The sequence below is a fragment of the Bubalus kerabau genome, chromosome 13 (assembly GCF_029407905.1).
Source record: "Bubalus kerabau isolate K-KA32 ecotype Philippines breed swamp buffalo chromosome 13, PCC_UOA_SB_1v2, whole genome shotgun sequence".
Classification (NCBI taxonomy): domain Eukaryota; kingdom Metazoa; phylum Chordata; class Mammalia; order Artiodactyla; family Bovidae; genus Bubalus; species Bubalus kerabau.
Window position 1 is genome coordinate 44,154,867 of NC_073636.1, and position 22,645 is coordinate 44,177,511.

The 22,645-nt window shown below is 42.6% G+C and overlaps 1 long non-coding RNA gene across 1 annotated transcript; it reads left to right on the forward strand.

The window, feature by feature from the left end:
- The first annotated feature begins 11,350 nt into the window (after window positions 1–11,350).
- LOC129624966 (uncharacterized) lies at window positions 11,351–18,892 on the forward strand. The gene is made up of 4 exons (XR_008701206.1): window positions 11,351–11,460; window positions 11,601–11,662; window positions 15,503–15,610; window positions 18,772–18,892. It is a non-coding gene; the product is annotated as an uncharacterized LOC129624966 (long non-coding RNA).
- Window positions 18,893–22,645: the final 3,753 nt, after the last annotated feature.

The window sequence follows — 22,645 nt, forward strand, 5'->3', positions numbered from 1 at the left end:
GCTGATTGGCACTGCCTGATGCTCTGACCAGCCTGCAGGACCACCTCAGTCCAGGCCATCCCCCCTGCACAGGCTCCTCCTCCAGCCGCTCTTGCTTGGCACTGCTGCCTACTGAGGGGGAGATGGCCATCAGCCATCACAGACACCAAGGAAAGTGGGGCCAACTCAGAAGTGTGTCTCCAGCCCCAGTCTTGTCCCCAACAGGTCACCAATCACCATTGAGCCCAGAAGAAGCCTCAGCTCACCCCTGTCTCGTCCTGCTTCCAGTCCTATCTCCCATGGAAATAGCAGCTACCAGCTCACCTTGGGGAGACGTGGCCTCCGATCCTGTTCACTCACCAAAGTCTCTGGTCACCAGCAGGCCATGCAGAGATACCCTGTGTGGCGAGTCCCACATAAAGGACATCCCTTTAGACTTTGGACTAAGTAAGTAAGTGTTAGTCACTCTGTTGTGCCCAACTCTTTGAGACCCCATGGACTGCAGCCCACCAGGCTCCTCTGTCCATGAGATTTTCCAGTCAATGATACTGGAGTGGGTTGCCATTTCCTTCTCCAGGGAATCTTCCCAACCCAGGGATCAAACCTGGGTCTCCTGCACTGCAGGCAGATTCTTTACCAACTGAGCTACAAGGGAAGCACAGACTCTGGACTAGGTAACTGCTTAACCTCATAGAGACAAACAGAAAAGACCAAACAGATTAGAAGAAAAACACACACACACATCCCAAGTGAAAGACCAAGATAAAATCTCATTATAAAAAAAAAAAAAACTAACCTATTGAAAAAGAGATAAATACTTTACCTGAAAAAAACAATAGTAATAAAAGTGCCCACTGAATATGTGTAATAGAGAACTTCAATGAGAACTTCAAAGAACTAGAAGATATTAAAAAGACTTGATCAGAGCTGAAGAACATAGTAACAAATGCAATATACACCAGGAGGAATCAGCAACAGGTTAGGTGATACAGGAGAAAGCATTAGCAACCTGGAAGACAGAAATAGTGGAAATCACTCAATAAGAACAGCAATAAAGAATAAAAATTTTTTCATGAAAATAACTTAAGGGAGCTCTAGGATAACATCAAGTACACTAGCATTTGGTCTTAGAAAGAGAAAAAAAGACAGACGCAGCAAACATATTTGATGAAATTATGCTAGGAAGATCTCCAAACCTGAGAAGGGTAAAAGATATCCAGGTGCAGGAAGAACAGAGGGTCCCAAGCAAGATGAAACCAAAGAGGCCCACACCAAGACACATCACAATTAAAATGACAAAAGTTAAAAGTAGAAAATTCTAAAGGCAGAATTCTGTAGTTGTAATATCCATTCCAGATGCTCTTCACCTTAAGCTCAGAGTTAAGTGGAACAGACATCAGTCTCCAGGCAGCCCTTACATAAGTTGGAACATTGCACATAAGGATTTCTGCGATCACTCTGGTTTGAGGGAGGCAGCAGAGAGCTGAACTGCCACCCTTTACAGATCCAGACTCCACTGTACAAGTCAGAGGAGAGATGAGTGTGAATAAAAACACAAGGAAATCATAGAATAGAGACGCAGACTTAGAGAATGCACTTGTGGACACCACAGGGGAAGGAGATGGCAGGATGAATTGAGAGTAGCTTTGACATATATACACTACCACGTGTAAAGTAGCTGGTGGGAAGCTGCTGCTTAGCACAGGGAGCTCAGCTCAGTGCTCTGTGATGACCTAGAGGGTGGGATAAGGGTGTGAGAGGAAAGCTCAAGTGGGAAGGGATATATGTATATTTACAACTGATTCACACAACATTGTTAAAGCAATTATCCTCCAATTAAAAGAACTAAAATTTTTTTTAAAGAAACATGCAAGAAAATATCCTTCCACTCTTTTCCAGATTTCTCTTAATTACATGTTCACTTTGTTTCTGAAGATCTTTGCTTGATTCTTTTCTTAAGTGCCAAAGAGATTTTTCACTTAGTTTTTGTTTCTTTCTTACCTTTCCATGGGAGAATTCAGTACTTTCCAGCTTACCATTTTGCTGACATCTCTGTACGTGTTAAATTTTAATTACCTTCAGAAAATTTCACTGTATCACTCACTGTGCCATAATTTCCCTAACTCCTCCCAATTTATTATAATTTAACTTTTCCTTGACATGTTTTTCTTTTATGGATAATGTTGAGAAAGATAATAAATAAAATATTTATCATTTTGGGGGAGTTACATTGTGATAGTTCTTTAAAAGTTATATACTAGATGAAAGATATAACCATCTTCCCCACCCCGACCCTTGGTCTGTTTGCACACTGCAAAAACTAATGATTACCCCCCACTAAGATCCTTGCCAGAGTGTCTTTTTTTGTTGTTACCTTTTTCAGGATTGCATTCTTGTCAGGACTGAATGTTCTTATTATAAAGCAATGAAAAAGAAACAAGATTTTTTTCTCATGGAAAAAAAAAGGTTAAAAAAGCAAATTTTCTTTCAATTTGAAGTTTTACTTTCTTATTGAGGGTCAACATTTCAAAAAATGTTCATTAATCATTCTTTTAAATTGTTATAAAAACAGAAACTGATTTACAGACTTAGAGAACTATCTTATGATTACCAGGTGGAAAGTGTGGTGAGGGAGAAGGGATAATCAGGGAGTTTGGGATTGACATGTACACTCTGCTATATTTTAAAAGGATAACAAACAAGATCCTCCTGCATAGCACAGGCAACTCTGTTCAATGTTATGTGGCAGCCTGGATGGGAAGGGAGTTTGCAGAATGGACACATGTGTATGTAAGGCTGAGTCCCTTCACCATTCACCTGAAGTTATCACATTGTTAATTGGTTATACTTCATTATAAAATAAAAATTTAACTAAACAAAAATTGTGTGTGTGTGTGTGTAGTGTAGTGTAGTGTGAGATAACTGTTTCAAATAGTGTTTGGTCAAGAAGAGTCTTCATCATTGGAAAAATAAGAAAGTGACTGGTATGTTGAGTCTAACACATGGTTAGTGTTAGACTAGTCTAACTAGTCTAACACATGGTTAATAATTGCTTGACATTGTCTTGTAATAATTTGCAGTAATGTAAGTGTATCTAGAATTTATATATCTACTCGTTAAACATGAGTTTAAATTTTGCAAGAAATTAATGATCTTTATTATTACATAATAATTTACTCTAGTAGAAGTACATGCTACCTGGCTTCAATTCTGTTCTGATTTAGTGGGCACTGCCTTAACATTGCTTCTCCTACAGCTTGTTTCCTAATAGTCTGTCATTGCGGTTGGGGTGTTACCTTCCTGTTATTGATGACCCAAGAAGGCAGAGGAAAAAGAAAGCAGCCTGTGTAGTTTGTGGAGACACAGGTAATGGATGCAAATGTCAGTGTCTGAAACTTAATAACCATCACTTCTCTCTGGTATGGAATTTGGCATCTGGGCCCTTAGTTCAGTTCAGTTCAGTCACTCAGTCATGTCCGACTCTTTGCAACCCCATGATAGCAGCACACCAGACCTCCCTGTTCATCACCAACTCCCAGAGTTCACTCAAACTCATGTCTATCAAGTCGGTGATGACATCCAGCCATCTCATCCTCTGTCGTCCCCTTCTCCTCCTGCCCCCAATCCCTCCCAGCATCAAGGTCTTTTCCAATGAGTCAACTCTTCACATGAGGTGGCCAAAGTATTGGAGTTTCAGCTTCAGCATCAGTCCTTCCAATGAACACACAGGGCTGATCTCCTTTAGGATGGACTGATTGGACTCGTTGCAGTCCAAGGGACTCGCAAGAGTCTTCTCCAACACCACAGTTCAAAAGCATCAATTCTTCGGCACTCAGCTTTCTTCACAGTCCAACTCTCACATCCATACATGACCACTGGAAAAACCATAGCCTTGACTAGACGGACCTTTGTTGGCAAAGTAATGTCTCTTCTTTTGAATATGCTATGTAGGTTGGTCATAACTTTCCTTTCAAGGAGTAAGCGTCTTTTAATTTCATGGCTGCAATCACCATCTGCAGTGATTTTGGAGCCCCAAAACATAAAGTCTGACACTGTTTCCACATTTTCCCCATCTATTTCCCACGAGGTGATGGGACCAGATGCCATGATCTTCGTTTTCTGAATGTTGAGCTTTAAGCAAAATTTTTCACTCTCCTCTTTCACTTTGTGCACTTAAGAAGGTAACAATAAGTGGTTTGGGGTTGAGGATTCAAAAAAGAATAGACAGACTATGAATGGAAACCGACATGGGTTGTCAAGTCATTGAGTTTCGATGACTCTGGAGGGCTCCCTTGGTTTTTCTAATCAGTCTAGAAACATTCCTTGTGTCAAGGGAGAAAGACTTCAGTCTTCACTTTCAGTCACCTACAGATTACTCTGGGATCCTCTCCAGTTTCCATCTCTTTCCTAGCTTGGCAGAAGACGTAAAGCTCGGCTGTCTAGAACACTGACTGTCAGCCTCTTTGTTTTGAGGTTGATTGTAATGGGAGTGGTTTCCCTGAATATTTCATCAGTTCAAGAAATATTTCCTCCTTTCAAGAAGACATGACCCAGAGAAACATGAGCTACAAGGTCCTGATGATGAGGTGATGGGAAAATGACAGGAGAAAACTGCTTTGCACTTATGGGGTATCTGCTTGTAGGGTAAAGGAGATAGAAAAGGTGAGATTCAGAAAAAGAACAAGACTGGCACTTTACTGGCACCTTTAATGAGGCGAGAAGGGGCAGCAGTTAGATTAGTGAGCTTCTGCACTAACCCAAGAAAAGAGTAAGTATATATACGCATATATGTGGAAAGCTACTGTCTTATGGAATTTGATTTAAGTCATACCTGAATGGTCTAGTGGTTTCCCCCACTTTCTTCAATTTAAGTCTGAATTTGGCAATAAGGAGTTCATGATCTGAGCCACAGTCAGCTCCCGGACTTATTTTTGCTGACTGTATAGAGCTTCTCCATCTTTGATGCAAAGAATATAATCAATCTGATTTCAGGGTTGACCATCTGGTGATGTCCATGTGTAGATTCTTCTTTTGTGGTGTTGGAAGAGAGTGTATGTTATGACCAGGGCGTTCTCTTTGCAAAACCATTCCCATGGAAAAGAAATGCAAAAAAGCAAAATGGTTGTCTGAGGAGGCCTTACAAATAGCTGTGAAAAGAAGAGAAGCAAAAAGCAAAGGAGAAAAGGAAAGATATAAGCATCTGAATGCAGAGTTCCAAAGAAGAGCAAGCAGAGATAAGAAAGCCTTCCTCAGCGATCAATGCAAAGAAATAGAGGAAAACAACAGAATGGGAAAGACTAGCGATCACTTCAAGAAAATTAGAGATACCAAGGGAATACTTCGTGCAAAGATGGGCTCAATAAAGGACAGAAATGGTATGGACATAACTGAAGCAGAAGATATTAAGAAGAAGTGGTAAGAATACACAGAGAACTGTACAAAAAGAGCTTCACGACCCAGATAATCATGATGGTGTGATCACTCATCAAGAGCCAGACATCCTGGAATGGGAAGTCAAGTGGGCCTTAGAAAGCATCACTACAAACAAAGCTAGTAGAGGTGATGAAATAGTTGAGCTATGTCAAATCTTGGAAGATGATGCTGTGAAAGTGCTGCACTCAATATGCCAGCAAATTTGGAAAACTCAGCAGTGGCCACAGGACTGGAAAAGGTCAGTTTTCATTCCAATCCCAAAGAAAGGCAATGCCAAAGAATGCTTAAACTACTGCACAATTGCACTCATCTCACACGCTAGTAAAGGAATGCTCAAAATTCTCCAAGCCAGGCTTCAGCAGTACGTGAATCGTGAACTTCCAGATGTTCAAGCTGGTTTAGAAAGGCAGAGGAACCAGAGATCAAATTGCCAACATCCGCTGGATCATTGAAAAAGGAAGAGAGTTCCAGAAAAATATCTATTTCTGCTTTATTGACTATGCCAAAGTCTTTGATTGTGTGGATCACAATAAACTGTGGAAATTCCGAAAGAGATAGGAATACCAGACCACCTGACCTGCCTCTTGAGAAACCTATATGCAGGTCAGGAAGGAACAGTTAGAATTGGACATGGAACAACAGACTGGTTCCAAATAGGAAAAGGAGTACGTCAAGGCTGTATATTGTCACCCTGCTTATTTAACTTCTATGCAGAGTACATCATGAGAAACGCTGGGCTGGAAGAAGCACAAGCTGGAATCAAGATTGCCGGGAGAAATATCAATAACCTCAGATATGCAGATGACACCACCCTTATGGCAGAAAGTGAAGAGGAACTAAAAGCCTCTTGATAAGACTGAAAGAGGAGAGTGAAAAAGTTGGCTTAAAACTCAACATTCAGAAAACGAAGATCAGGGCATCTGGTCCCATCACTTTATGGGAAATAGATGGGGAAACAGTGGAAACAGAGTCAGACTTTATTTTGGGGGGCTCCAAAATCACTGCAGATGGTGATTGCAGCCATGAATTTAAAAGGCACTTACTCCTTGGAAGGAAAGTTATGACCAACCTAGACAGCATATTAAAAAGCAGAGATATTACCCTGCCAACAAAAGTCCATCTGGTCAAGGCTATGGTTTTTCCAGTGGTCATGTATGGATGTGAGAGTTGGACTGTGAAGAAAGCTGAGTGCCGAAGAATTGATGCTTTTGAACTGTGGTGTTGGAGAAGACTCTTGCGAGTCCCTTGGACTGCAACGAGTCCAATCAGTCCATCCTAAAGGAGATCAGCCCTGTGTGTTCATTGGAAGGACTGATGCTGAAGCTGAAACTCCAATACTTTGGCCACCTCATGTGAAGAGTTGACTCATTGGAAAAGACCTTGATGCTGGGAGGGATTGGGGGCAGGATGAGAAGGGGACGACAGAGGATGAGATGGCTGGATGTCATCACCGACTTGATGGACATGAGTTTGAGTGAACTCTGGGAGTTGGTGATGAACAGGGAGGTCTGGTGTGCTGCTATCATGGGGTTGCAAAGAGTCGGACATGACTGAGTGACTGAACTGAACTGAACTGAACTGTTTTAAGGGGGCCTGTTCTCCTCCAAGGTTGTTCGGAGTAGTTATCTCTTAAATGGCTGGGCAAGGTATTCTGGAGATCGGCCAGAGGCTGGATGGGCTGGGAGCTGGGCACAATCAACCTTAATGTCCATTTTTTTCCCTTTGGGTGAGAGAGTTCTTTGTTTTACATAGAATGGTGGGGAGGACCTGGAGGGGAGTTTTAACTCCAGGCTATTTTGAGCCATATAACCTTCCTTCATTTCACACCATAAGGAATATATATAAAAAGAGAAAGAGAAGTGGGCGTTGCTAATGCTCAGGGCTTCTTGGTGCTGATAAATGAGGTTCAGGGTTTTGTGATCTGAGAGGAAGGAAGTCTAAGGCCTGTAGTGTTGATTTTCTATTCTAGATATTCTATTCTATTCAGGGTCTCCAGCAAAAGAACAGTCTTGACTTAGTCTCAGGAAATGGCTCGGATTTGGTCTTGGAGTAATCCCTGGAAAAAATTAAACAAACAAGGTTCAAAGGTGAGTAGGAGGATGATAAAAATGAATGGTCCGAGAAGGCGTAAAACCCAAGGCATCCAGTTCCAATCTGTTAACCATGACTGCCAGGCATTGTTTAATCTCTGGTGGATTCATGAGGCTGGATCTGGAAGGTTTTTTGTAGCTCCTTGGGCAATAAAGGACTGGTTGGCATAGAAACAGCAGGATTCCTCTGGAAAAAGGCACAGTCCTCCCTTCTCTATAGTCAGTAGATCTAACCTCCTATTTTCTAAAACTATGGACACCAAGGAATCAAGTTTATTTTGGATAGTTATTAGGCCTTGAGCTATTTCCTGGAGGCTGTCTGATAGGTCTTTAGATAGTGTCTGATAGTTTTGGATGGAGGTGGTTAAGCCAGCGATTCCTGTTCCAATTCCAGCCGCTATTCCTATTCCTACTAAGAGGGGATTGAAATGAATGGCTTGTTTTATTCACTTGTGGATGAGAGGAATAGGCAAGGGCTGATCACTGGGGGCTATTAAAATGTTTGGACTGGAGTACACCAGGGTGCAGGTCCCGGTCCAGTTCGTAGGTAAAGAGAGGTATGTAGACGTCCCACACAGGAAAAATAGGCCAGGTGTTGTCGTAATACAACAGCTGAAGTCGATGGTGAAGAGGAGTCGGGGGGTGGGGGAGGGGTTGATCGTGGTTGATCGTTCATTCAAGGATGCCCATAGACCCCGCTAAGGTGGCCCCGACAATGGGAGAAGTGGAGGAATATATTGAGGGAAACCACCCTAAAAAGGTTAAAGAGTATCCTGTAGTACCAGAAACATTATATATAGCCTTTCCAGTGGCAAAGAGATGGAGGTTTGGTTGCACATGGAGTTAGGGATTGTGTCCATGGGTTGGTCATATGAACTGTTTTGGGAATTTCTGGATATGCAAAAAGGAGCTGGTTGTAACAGTGTTACTCTGTGGGCAATAGGGCCTCCTATTGAACATTTTTCATTGAAGGAGGAAAGTTCAGTGGGTAAAGATTTAAGAGTATGTCTGAATTTCAGATTTGGTCACTAGTGTGAAGATATTTAAGATATGAGACAAATAAAGGCTCTCCACGGTATGAGTAGTGTAGGGACATGTTACCTGTGGTCCAGTTGAGGATGGATGTGGGGAGGCATGAATCTTACAGAGGAATTATGGATAAACATATCCAGCACTCTTAAGCCAATTGTGGGTTAGAAGCATTGAGAAGCTGCTGCTGTTGCTAAGTCGCTTCAGTCGTGTCCAACTCTGTGTGACCCCATAGATAGCAGCCCACCAGGCTCCCCCATCCCTGGGATTCTCCAGGCAAGAACACTGGAGTGGGTTGCCATTTACTTCTCCAATGCATGGAAGTGAAAAGTGAAAGTGAAGTCGCTCAGTCATGTCCGACTCTTAACGACCACATGGACTGCAGCCTACCAGGCTCCTCCATCCATGGGATTTGCCAGGCAAGAGTACTGGAGTGGGTTGCCATTGCCTTTTCCAGCATTGAGAAGGGTATTGGTTAAATTAAGGGTCCGGAATAGATAGCTGAGGTTAGGATTTTGAAGGAGTTCGTGGGTCAGAGGAAGAAGGGAGGATAAGAAGATATTTAACAACATTTGGGGAAGTGAATATAAGATAGATTACTATGGAAAAGAATTGGATTTTGAAGGGGTAAAAGTTACAAAACATTTCCTGTAGCCACAGGGTGGAGATGTAATCTTCAATGTGTTCAAGCGTGGATTCTTGAGGACTCGAGACCCAGATATCTGCCAGAAGTTGTTCCAGGAATAATTGAAGCCGTGAAACTGACAGGCTCATCCATCGCCAGCTGAGGCTGGTGGAATCCGTGAGAACTTAGAGTTGTAGGGCCTGTGTGAGAAACTTGATAAGTATTAGTCTGGCAACCATTTTTATCATTGGGCTGGTTAACCTTTTTTAACCAGGTGATGTGTACCCAAGGGGTGATTTCTTTTAATTTTGTAGTGGTAAGGGTCAGCAAAATTACCGTGTAGGGTCCTTGCCACTTTGGGGTTAGATCTGAGTAGGCCTGAACTGTCATATAGACTTTCTCTCCTGTTTGAAGGGATGGGTACGGAAGACTGGGTTGTGGTCGAGGGAGTAAGTTATCCACATGTTGCCAAAGGGCATCTCGCATATGGGCAAGTTAAGGAAAAGGAAGGTGGGAAGGCAGTTTGGGACTGTCCTGGGAGGGGGAAAGACCCAAAGGTATTATGGGCCTCCCATACATGGCCTCGAATGGACTGATATTTAAGAGTTTTTTTGGTAAGGCCCGAATCTTTAGAGGACTAAAGTGAGGAGTTTAGTCTAGTCTTGATGAAGATCGATTGTTAATTTGGTCAGAGTTTTTTTTTAGGACTCGGTTGGCTCTCTCAACCTTACTGGAAGACCAGGGATGATAAGGAATGTAAAACCTCCAAGGAACTTGAAGGGCTTGTGCAATATTTTGGGTGATTTGGGATGTGAACTTGGGCCCGTTGTCAGACTGGAGGGAAGAAGGCATTTCAAACCTGGGGAGGATTTCAATAAGAATAAGCTGAGTCACAGTAGGGGCTAGTTTGTTATTAGACAGGAAAGCTTCAATCCATCAAGAAAATGTACATAGGAAGACTAGAAGAAATTTAACCCTTTTTACAAGTGGCATGTGGGTGAAATCTACCTGCCAGTCTTGTGCAGGAAGATGTCCTCAATTAGTGGGTGGGGAAAGGAGGGAGGCAAATGTTAGAATTAGGATTTGTCTGCTGACAAATGGTACAAGTTTGGGTCAGATTAATTCAATAAGTCACATCATCCTTAGTTAACTCAATAAAGTTCTGAAGCAAAGTCTTAAGTAGTTTTGCAGAGGGGTGGAAAAGGGAATGCAAATATGAAAGTAATGTGCGGATGTTAGGCTCATCTTTGGGCCATAGTAAAGACAGGACTAACAAAGGCAGCCTGCCGCTTTGTTTGGTGATCTGCTATATTGTTATAAAAGGAAATAGGACTATGTCACTGATGTCCCCGGAAATATATTACAGCAGCTTGTTTTCGGAGCTGAGACACATGGAGGAGTTCAGAAATAAAAGGAGCATTGAGAATAGGTGTGCCCTTCTGAGTGAGGAAATGTAATGTGTTATAGACATGTTGGAGTCAGGGTAAATGTTTATCTTTTGGTCTTTGGCTAGGGTCAAATCTTGTGTAAGAGCTATTGTTTCAGCCTGTTGTGAGGACATGTGAGCTGGGAGTGTGGCTGACTTGATGAGGTAAGGAGGGATAACTTTGTCGGGCTGTCCCTGGACTATAGCGTGAAGTGAGTGAAGTCTCTCAGTTGTGTCTGACTCTTTGCGACCCCATGGACTGTAGCTTACCAGGTTCCTCCATCCATGGGATTTTCCAGGCAAGAACACTGGAGTGAGTTGCCATTTCCTTCTCCAATGCATGAAAGTGAAAAGTGAAAGTGAAGTCACTCAGTTGTGTCCAACTCTTAGCAATCACATGGACTGCAGCCTACCAGGTTCCTCCACCCATGGGATTTGCCGGGCAAGAGTACTGAAGTGGATTGCCATTGCCTTCTCTGCTCCTGCATTGTAGGCAGACGCTTTACCATCTGAGCCACCAGGGAAGCTCGGGCTATAGCATATCCAGCACAAAAGGGGCTTGTTTCTGGGCACTGCCATCTATGAACCAGGATGGGACTGTGGGGTCAGTAAGGGGCTGATCAGTTATATGTTCAAATGGATTAAGTGTCATATCTAAGGTCTGAACACAGTCATGAGATAGGTGTTCTGCTTCTGGATCTGGTGTAGGGAGTAAGCTAGCAGGATTAAGAGGTTTAAAAGGCATAAAAGAAAGGAATGGGTCTAGGAGGTATGCATGGAGGATTTGTAGTCGAGCAGGGGGCAGAGAAAGGAAAGCCCGATGAGAGAATAAATCTTTGAAGGAATGAGGAGAGCATATATTTAGAGGAGTCTTTCAGGTTAGTTTTTGGGCTTCAGGTATTAAGAGGGTGGTTGCAGCTAAGGTCTGGAGACAAGGTGGCCATCTGAGCATGATGAGATCGAGTTGTTTAAATAAGTAAGCTAAAGGCCCCCATATGTCTCCCCTTTTTTGGCACAGAATCCCTAAGGCATGTCCTTGTAGAGAATGTACAAAAAGGAATAAAGGCTTGGTGTAATCAGGTAAGTAAAGAGAAGGGGCCTGTAGTAAATGTTTGAGGAGTCTGAATTAGGGTGTGGAGAGAGGTGGGGGCCAATAGGGTTCATCTAAGTTTTCTCAAGTAGCTTGGTAGAGAGGTTTTGTGTGGAGGGCAAATATTGGGACACATATTTGGAAGAAGTTAGAGGAAGAAATTCTCTTGGTTTGGGGCCTGGGGATCTGTGTCAAGGCTTGAAGTCTCTGAGCTGGGATTATTTTGGATGTGGGCGTGAGAAGTAATCCCATGTAATGACAGTGTTGGAAGCAATTTGTGCTTTGGAGAGTGAGACTCTGTAGCCCCAGTTGCCTAGGGCATTTAATACCTTTGCAGTGAGGACTAGGCGGTTACAGCGAGAGGAACTACATAACAATAAATTGTCTACAAACAATTGTCTACATTGCCTTGGGGTAAGGCAGTAGAGCCTAGGTCTAAAGTTTGTAGGTCCTTTTGAAGGCCTCACCGAAAAAATGAGGGCTATCTCTAAACCCTTGTGGTAAAACAGGCCAAGTTAATTGTCTGGATCTATCCAGGTGAAGGTAAATAGGGGCTGTGAAGAGTGGTGTTGAAGCATAGTAAAGAAAGCATCTTTGAGGTCTAATACCGTGAAGTAGAGTGTCAGGGGGAATATGTGAGAGAAGGGTGTAGGGGTTAGTGACCACGGAGTATATGAGTATAATGGCCTCTGATCTTGTGAAGATCTTGAACTAGACATCAGGAGGGGGGTCCCTTTTTGACTGCCAGCATAGGAGTATTATGAGGAGAACAGATAGGCCTCAAAAGGCCGGCTTTGAGCAGTCGGGAGATTATTGGTTTAAGTTTTTGTCGGGATTCTGTGGTCAGGGTATGTTGAGTTTGGGTTATTACTTGAGAGGGATTTTTAAGAAAGACCTATATGGGAGAATGGTGTCGGGCTACCGACAGGGCTTCAGTGTCCCAGACCTGAGGATCTATCGGGGGAAGGTCAGAGGGCAGGTTTTGGGAGTGAGGGCTGGCCAGGGGTTTGGATGCAAAGAATTGATATGGTATCTAAGAATTGGAGGTTTATAACAGTTTGTAGCTTAGCCTGGTGGGCTGCCATCTCTGGGGTCGCACAGAGTTGGACACGACTGAAGCGACTTAGCAGCAGCAGCAGCTTAGCCAGAAGATCACGTCCCATCAATACCATTGGGAATTGAGGAACTACTATATAAGAATATGTTAGTGTTGTTTTGTGAAAGGAACAAAGGAGAGGAGGGGTTATTTTGGGATAAAAAGGGATGCCTGAGACCCCCTTCGATGGCCACTTGTGAAGGTTGGAGAGGGCCCTTAAAGGACGTTAAAAGTGAAAAGGCCGTTCCAGTGTCTATTAAGAATGAGACTTTGTGTCTGGCCACAGTGCCAATTACCAGAAGCTCCAAGTCCATCTGTATGGGGTGGACTTGGGGTCTGGAGCTTGAGCTCCATCACTGGAATAACTCAGGCACAATTGGATCATCTCTCACTTCATCCGAGGAACCATGGTCTGGGGTGCCAGGGCCTGCCTGAGTCTCTCTCCTGGCCCATTATTGTTGGACCTGGGGTGGACCCTGAGATTTGGTGGGTAGTGTCTGAGGACAATCTATTTTCCAGTGGCCCCATTGTTTATAGGTGGGGCAGGGTTTGGTGGGTGGCTGGGGATTTGGGAAACACTTAGCCCAGTGTCTTGTTTGGTTATATCTAAAGTAGGGGCCTGGAGGGTTAGGTCCCATATGGGTGGGCCGAGGTTGATGGCCAAAGGGGTTGAATTTTTTTTTGGATAGCTGCAGCGAATAAAGCATATTTGGCCTTTCTTTCCTTTTCTTTTTCTTTTTTTGCTTCTTCCTCTCTATTGTTGAAAACTTTAAAGGCTATTTCTAGGAGATCTCACTGAGGGATTTCAGGGCCCTTCTCTAACTGGCCTAGTTTTTGGCGAATATTGGGAGCTGACTGGCTTATGAACTGGATGCTTAGATACAGAAGTCCGGCAGGGGTGGAAATATCTAGATTAGTGTATTTTTCTTTCACGGCCTCAGTAAGCTGTGAAAGAAAAAGGGCAGGACTTTGATCTTTTTCTTGAGTCACTTCCCTAATCTTATTGTAGTTAACATGAATGTGAGAGCTTTTTAGCATTCCTTCTAGTAAACAGGTGATCATATGACGCAGGTACTGGATGCCGGCATCTCCTGCTTGTTATATCCACCCTGGCTCAGTTAAAGGGACTGCATCATCAGCCACCGGATTAGTTCTATCTTGATTATGGAGCTGATCAGCATGAGTCCGAGCTGCCTGCCATATCCATTTCTTTTCATCAGGGGTTAAAGTGGCATTTAGGATATAATAAAGATCATTCCAGGTTAAATGATATGCCTGTGTAAGGCAGAGGAATTCTTTTTTGTATCTAGTAGGATTTTCTGAAAAGGATCCCAATTTTTTCTCAATTTGGCTCATATCAGAAATTGAAAAAGGCATATGAACCCGTGTATCTCCAGTCCCGCTTCCTCTCTGAGGAGAAGCATGTGTTTGCTTCGGGTCCTGGCCAACGGAGGGTGAATGGAAATCTCTTTTGGGGTTTCAGAGTCATCGCTTCCTGTTTTGGAGGAGGAAGGGCTAGAGGATGGGGTCTCGTCTCTGGAAGCTTTCTCTCCGGGCAGTAGGGAGGAGGCTCATCTGCTGGGTCAAAATCAGGGGCTGGTGGTTTAGAGGGCCTTTGGGGGCTTTAGATTTGGATTCTCTTGTAATGGAGGAGGAGAGAAGGCAGAGGAGGATTTGATAGGTAGAACAGTCCTTGCAGAGAGAAGGATGGCTTCTAAGGTCCCAGAAGGCTTGAATATAGGGGACCTCTGACCATTTGCCATTCCATTTGAGGAAGTTAGTGAGATCTGATAAAATATTGAAATCAAAAGTCCTGAACTCAGGCCAGCAGTTTTGGTTATCCAGTTTGTATTGAGGCCAAGTTTGAGTGCAAAGTGACTTGAGTTTATGAACCTTGAGATCGGTCAAGAATAGAGGTTTGGAGTTTCATTTTATGCAGGCCAAGGGAGAGTGGGACGGATTGGCTTGACCCCATAGCAAATGGCTGGCGACTGTCAAGTCTAGAGAAAAGATCGTCACGTAATCTTTTGACCAGGCAGAGGGAGAGAGGCTCTGAAGGAGGGAGGGGCGTCCTCCACTTACCTCCCCAGAGGGCCTTTTGGCCAGAGGGTTCTCCAGGAACCCAAAAAGGATGATAGTCTATGGGGCCCTAGAGTACTGTCTGAGCTTACCTGGGCTACAGGGTCAGGCGAGAATTCGTGGTGGATAGAGGGAGGTCGAATGGCAAAAGGCCTCTGTCCTGGAGTTGGTCGGTCTTGCAGAAAAGAAAGTGTAGAGAAAAGAGGGAGAGAGAGAGAGGGAGAGACCATATTCCTCGGGTTACATGGAAAACCAATAAAGCCCTTACATAGGACTTCAACCACTCACGAAGGCACAGGATGTCCTCTCGAGGAGGTCTTGAAAGTCCGGGCGGGAAAGTGGGCAGGCTTCCACGCTCCAAAGAGCTGGCTGTGGAGAATGAGAAGGACACAACCTCCGTGGTTTCCGCACCAAAAAAATGTAGGGTAAGGGAGTTAGAGAATTGAGGTTCAGAAAAAGAACAAGACTGGCACTTTACAGGAACAGATCACCTGTAATGAGGCAAGAAGGGGCAGCAGTCAGATTAGTGAGCTGCTGCACTAACCCAAGAAAAGAGTAAGTATATATAGGCATATATGTGGAAAGCTACTGTCTTAAGTGGGCCTGCTCTCCAAGGTTGTTCGGAGTAGTTATCTCTCTCTTTTTTTTTTTTCAGAGTAGTTATCTCTTAAATGGCTGGGCAAGGAATTCTGGAGATCGGCCAGAGGCTGGATGGGCTGGGAGCTGGGCACGATTAACCTTAATGTCCATTTTTTCCTTTCAGGTGAGAGAGTTCTTTGTTTTGCATAGAATGGTGGGGAGGACCTGGAGGGGAGTTTTAACTCCAGGCTATTTTCAGCTCTGTAGCTTTCCTTCACAGCTGAGTGCTGGATGAGAAACACTGCACCTGGGTTTTGCATCATACTCTTGTTACTGCTTGGAAACTTATCTTGTGTAGAAAATATATTATCATTTGTAGGAATAAGCTGCAGTCTTACAGAGCAAGGTCTCAGTTCTTGATCCTTGTTACTGTATTTTAATGGAAATATAACTTCAGTGCTTGGACTTAAGAGGGGCTAGTGGACAAGTCTCTATACTGGCAGCCAGAAAGTTTTCTGTGCGTTGTGACTTTAGAGTGTGCAGTTGTATGACCAGGGACTTGTCCTTAATTTTTGAGTCTCACCTTTATCCTCTGGAAATACAGAAAGAAATATTCATGGACACTTTACCAAAGAAGATACTCAACTGGCAAATGAAAAATATTCAATGTCATTTGTCATTTGGACTTGCAAACTAAAAAACAAAAAACAAAAAAAAACAACTATTAGGTTCTCCTACATACCTATTAGAATGGCTAGACTCAAAGCAGTGACAGCATTTAATGCTGCAATAAAATCTCTCCTTCATGAGTCCTGGGAATGCAAAATGGTACTGTTCTTTTTGGTCAATAGTTTGGGGTTTCTTACAAAACTAAACATCCTCTTAGTAAGAGATCCAGCGATTGTGCTTTTGGATATTTATAAAAATAAGCTGAAAACTTATGTCCACACAAAATCTTGCACATGAATGGTTATGCTAGTTTTAATAATTGCTATTTAGTCACTAAGTTGTGTCCAACTCTTTGCGACTCCTTGACTAGTCCACCAGGCTCCCCTATCCACAGGATTTCCCAGGCAAGAATACTTGGTGGATTGCCACTTTTTTCTCTAGGGAATCTTCCTGACCCAGGGACTGAACCTGAGTCCTGCTTGACAGGCGAATTCTTTACCACTGAGCCACCCAAGTTATAAATATAGAGATTCATTGGATACAGAGACATAATTTTATCCATCAGTAGAATCTTTTTCAGTGATAAGAAATAAACTATCAGGATATGAAAAGCCATGGAGGAAAATTAAATGCATGTTGCTATGTGAAAAAAGCAAAATTAAAAAGCTACATACTATATATATGATTCCAACTGTATGACATTCTGGAAAAAGCAAAATATAAAGATAGTAAAAAGATCGATGTTGCCAGGGATTTAGAAGAGGAAAGAAAGGAAAAGATGGATACTGGAGCACACTGAATGTTCAGGGTGGTGAAACTCTTCTATATTATGTATACAGTAATGGTGGATTCTTATGTCAATATGCACTTTTTAGTATGCATAGAGCTGCTGTACAACTAAAAGTTTGAATTGTTTTGCATTCTATGGCCCTTGCTTAATAGTAAAGTATCAATATTAGCTCATCAGTTTTAACAAATGTTGCACAGCAACGCAAAATGCTAATAACAGAGCGAAGTGTGGCGGGGAGGAGAGGAGGGATTTCCCTGTCAATCCAACAACTACTCTAAAAAGAGTCTAGTGTTAAGATAAACAATGTAGGGTCCAATTTTTATTCCTTCGAATAGTTTGAAAGTGAAAGTGTTAGTTGCTCAGGGGTCCGACTCTTTGCCACCCCACGAACTGTTGCCCTCCCGACTCCTCTGTCCATGGGATTCTCCAGGTAAGAATACTGGAGTGGGTTGCCATTCCCTTCTCCAGGGAATTTTCTGACTTAGGGATCAAACCCAGGTCTCCTGCATTGCAGACAGATTTTTTACTGTCTGAGCCACCAGGGAAGCCCTAAACAGAGAGCAGAGCGCACTTTTGATCCATCACCTTCTGCGTTATGGGCCTAGCACACCTCTGCTATACCACTCTGCTGAACCCTCTAACAGTTCATTTCTTTCAACTTTTTAAAGAACTTTTTTGAGGATCTGCTAAGAGTCAGATTTTGTGATTATGTCCTGACACCACTGTTAAAGAATTTGACACTCAAATTGTCAGTGTTTCTAATAGTTTTCAGGTCTATGAAGGTGAGCTAGAATGGCAAATAGGCTATTTTGTGATCTTCACCTATGTCTTAGCAAAACAGGTTAGCAGACTTCCAGGTGATCCACATGAAACTGTGTGGAATAGTTTTGGATAAACTAGTTTTCAAAGGGGTATTTCCCTCCTAAGGAGAGTGGAATTTGACTTCAAAGGACCTTCCATGTCTGTGAACTGACTTGCCTACCTCTACAAATTCAGGGCAGTTCTCCTCATCTAGAAGAGAAGGGATCGGCTACCCACTCCAGTATTCTTGGGCTTCCCTGTGGCTCAGCTGGTAAAGAATCCACCTGGAGTGTGGGAGACCTGGGTTTGATCACTGGCTTGGGAAGATACCCTGGTGAAAGGAAAGGCTACCCACTCCAGAATTCTGGCCTGGAGAATTCCATGGACTATACAGTCCATGGGGTCACAAAGAGTTGGACATGATTGAGCAACTTTCACTTTCCTCATCTAGTCATTTTTTGCCTGCACAGCAGTTGGAGGTGCCAGATCCTTTCATAACTCACACAGCAAAGTAACTACTTCAATCCATGCTGACCTATAGTACCACAAAGATAAAGAACAGATATTCACTGGACTATAGCAAGGTTCAGAGATAACGTCTAAGATGGTACAGCCGCTGAATGTCACCCATGCCCGAGGCAGACTGAAAGAAGAGCACTGTAGTTGTAGAACTCAGCCAACTGGGGCAAAATTACTAGTTCGATAATAATTTCTATATTTTATTCTTTGGAATCAAAGTCACCAAAAATAGTCTTTGCCAACAAGGACCCATGGAAATTGCAGTGACAAACACTATGCATTTGAAAAACCGTGGGATTCATTCAAAAATTCAGCTAAGATTCTCCCAGCAAAAGGTCATAGTAATATTGGCCTGTTTGGAATTGATGTTACAAAACCTGACATTCAGACTGAATATCCTGAAGCTTAATCTAAGATCTGGAACCACAAGAGTTACCATCAAACCCCATGACAAGCAGTCACAGGGTTGTTTCTCAAATTAAAAATAATGGATGCAAATGAGGAAATCTAATACTTCTCCTTTTAACATTTATGCTATAATAAAGTATTTTTATTTATTTATTTAGGTGCACCCCATGGCAGCATGTGAGATCTTAGTTTCTGGACCAGGGATCAAACCCGCACCTCCTACATTGGAGTCTTAACCAGTGGACTCCTAGGGAAGTCTCTATAATAAAGTGTTTTTTTAGAAAACCTATTTTGATATAAATCTTCAACTTCCTGATTATGTCTGTCATTATCTACTCAAAGTTTTGCCTTTTGTTTCTAGTAGAGGAGGTCCTTTTGACATTTTATGTAATGCAGGAAAAGTTAATGAAACTGGATGAACTTCCTCAACTTTTGTTTGTCTGAGAAAAATCCTTATTTTGCCTTTATATCTGAATGATAATTTTGCTGGGAAGGGTATTCTTGGCTGACAGCTTTTATCTTTCAGTATCTTGAAAATGATACTTCCATCCTTCTCCCCTCCTCCATGCCTATTAAGTTTCTGTCGAGAAATCTGCTGATAATCTAATGGAGGCTCCTTGGAAGGTGTCATCTGTTGTTCCCTGGCAGCCTTTAAAATTCTTTCTTTGCCATTGACTTTTGAAAGTGCTTTCAAAATGTGTTTTGGAGAAAGTCTTTTTGCAAATATAATGAGGGTCAAGTCACTGATTCTTCCATTTATTTTCCCAGTCTTGGTGAATCCAGTAGCCCTATACCCCCACCTACCACACACAGCACATTGTTGAAAACGCAGAGGAAAGAGAGAAAAAACAATGTGTGAAGGCTTTTCAGAGGACTTGCTCCTCTTAATAGTCGGGGGTGAAAAGTTAACCAATGAAGCAACATTTTCCTCATTGTTTATTCGCTTTATTCATAGCATGATATCTGTAGGTTTCCTTTCCTTTTTTTTTTTTTTTAAGTTTTGTCTGTGCTGTCTTCATTGCTGCTAGGGCTTTTCTCTAGTTGCATCAAGTGGGGGCCGCTCTCTAGTTGTGGTGCCTGGCTTCTCATTGTGGCGACTTCTCTTGCTGCAGAGCATGGGCTTTAGGACACGTGGTCTTTAGTAGTTGTGGCTCCCGGGCACTAAAGCACAGGCTCAGTAGTTGTGGTCCTCAGGCTTTGTTGCTCCATGGCATGTGGAATCTTCCCAGATCAGGGATTGAATTCATGTCTCCTGCATTGGCAGGCAGATTCTTTACCACTGAGCCACTAGGGAAGCCCAGTATCCATAGTTTTAACTCTGGAAATGATAGCCTGATTGTATCCATATTAGAATAGTCAGTACTCTCCAGTAGAATATAATGTCTGGATAAATTCTCCTTTTCCAGATCAGACTCAGACCTGTTCCCGAAAGACAGGTTCATGGCAGTTCTCACAGTCTGAGAAGGGCTGGTTTTGCCATGTGTAACGCCATAGATGTTTTTATTTACTCTCTCAAATATTTAAAACTGTGCTTGACTATTTCCTCTTTAATTGTAATACATTGTTTGCTGTATGTCTTTAATTGTACTTAGAAGAGAGTCTTAAAAACAGTGTACTGCCAATCAGCACCGACGTGTAAGTTTGCACACAAAAGTCAAGGGCAGCTGGGCACATAAACGCCTTCCCAGGGTCCACTGGGCAACTGTCTTAGCTTTTATTTCCCCAAAAGGTAAAAGATTTGGTTTTACCTTACCAAACTTTTTCATGTTCAAGTTTGAATATATCCTAGATATTCACTTAGAGGTAAATACCAACATCTTGACATGGAGAAAGTAATATTCTCTCATGTCATGGATTCTCCCTTTCTCAGTGTGAAACTATCTCCAATAATTCACCTGTGGACTATAGTGTGCATAACTTTCAGTCTTTTTAAAAAAAATTTATTGGGGTATCTTCTCTTCAGTCGCTCAGTCATGTCTGACTCTTTTTGACCCCACAAACTCTAGCTCACAAGGCACCTCTATTCATGGAATTGGGGTATAGTTGATTTAAAATGTGTTAGTTTCAGGTAATCTACTGATCTCTTCAAGAAAATTAGAGATACCAAGGGAACATTTCATGCCAAGAGGAGCTCAATAAGGGACATAAATGGTATAGACCTAACAGAAAAAGGAGATATTAAGAAGAGGAGGTGGCAAGAATACGCAGAAGAACTATACAAAAAAGATCTTCATGACCCAGATACCCATTATGGTGTGATCACTCACCTAGAGCCAGACATTCTGTAATGTGAAGTCAAGTGGGCCTTAGGACGCATCATTAAGAACAAAGCTAGTGGAGGTGATGGAATTCCAGTTGACCTGTTTCAAATCCTAAAAGATGATGCTGTGAAAGTGCTGCACTCAATATGCCAGCAAATTTGGAAAACTCAAATTTTATTGTTTGGAAAACAGCAAAGTGGCCACAGGACTGGAAAAGGGCAGTTTTCATTCCAATCCCAAAGAAAGGCAATGCCAAAGAATGGTCACTACCGTATAATTGCACTCATCTCACATGCTAGCAAAGTAATGCTCAAAATTCTCCAAGCCAGGCTTCAGCAGTACCTGAACCATAAACGTCCAGATGTTCAAGTTGGATTTAGAAAAGGCAGAGATCAAATTGCCAACATCCGTTGGATCATTGAAAAAGCAAGAGAGTTCCAGAAAAACATCTATTTCTGCTTTATTGACTATGCCAAAGCCTTTGACTGTGTGGATCACAACAAACTATGGAAAATTCTTAAAGAGATGGGAATACTAGACCACCTGACCTGCCTCTTGAGAAATCTGTAAGCAGGTCAAGAAGCAAAGTTAGAACTGGACATGGAACAACAGACTGGTTCCAAATTGGGAAAGGAGTATGTCAAGGCTGTATATTGTCACCCTGCTTATTTAACTTATATGTAGAGTACATCATGAGAAACACTGGGCTGGATGAAGCACAAGCTGGGATCAAGATTTCTGGGGGACATATCAACAATCTCAGATACGAAGATGATACCACCCTTACGGCAGAAAGAGAAGAAAAACTAAAGAGCCTCTTGATGAAAGTGAAAGAGGAGAGTGAAAAAGTTGGCTTAAAGCTCAACATTCAGAAAACTAAGATCATGGCATTTAGTCCCATCACTTCATGGCAAATAGATGGGGAAACAGTGACAGACTTTATATGGGGGGTGGGGGGGCCTCCAAAGTCACTGCAGATGGTGACTGCAGCCATGAAATTAAAAGACACTTGCTCCTTAGAAGAAAAGTTATGACCAACCTAGACAGCATATTAAAAGGCAGAGACATTACTTTGCCAACAAAGGTCTGTCTCGTCAAGGTTATGGTTTTTCCAGTAGTCATGTATGGATGTGAGAGTTGGACTATAAAAAAAGCTGAGCGCTGAAGAATTGATGCCTTTGAACTGTGGTGTTGAAGACTCTTGAGAGTCCCTTGGACTGCAAGGAGGTCCAACCAGTCCATCCTAAAGGAAATCAGTCTTGAATATTCATTGTAAGGAATGATGCTAAAGCTGAAACTCCAATAACTTTGGCCACCTGATTTGAAGAACTGACTCATTTGAAAAGACCCTGATGCTGGGAAAGATTGAAGGTGGGAGAAGAAGGGGACGACAGAGGATGAGATGTTTGGATGGCATCACCGACTCAATGGACATGAGTTTGAGTAAACTCCGGGAGTTGGTGATGCACAGGGAAGCCTGGCATGCTGTAGTCCATGGGTTCAGAAAGAGTTGGACACGACTGAGTGACTGAACTGAACTGAACTTGAACAACACAGTTTTGAAACACGTGGGGCCAAGTGGCTTTTTTTTTTCCCCCAGTAAATATGTACCACACTGGTAAGCCCAGGTTGGTTGGAGCTACAGAGGCAGAACTGAAGAGGAGACTTGAAAGTTAAATGTGGGTTTTCAACTGTGCTTGGGTTAGCACCCCTAATCCCTGCATTGTTGGAGGGTCAACTGTATATATATATATATATATGGAGTATTTAT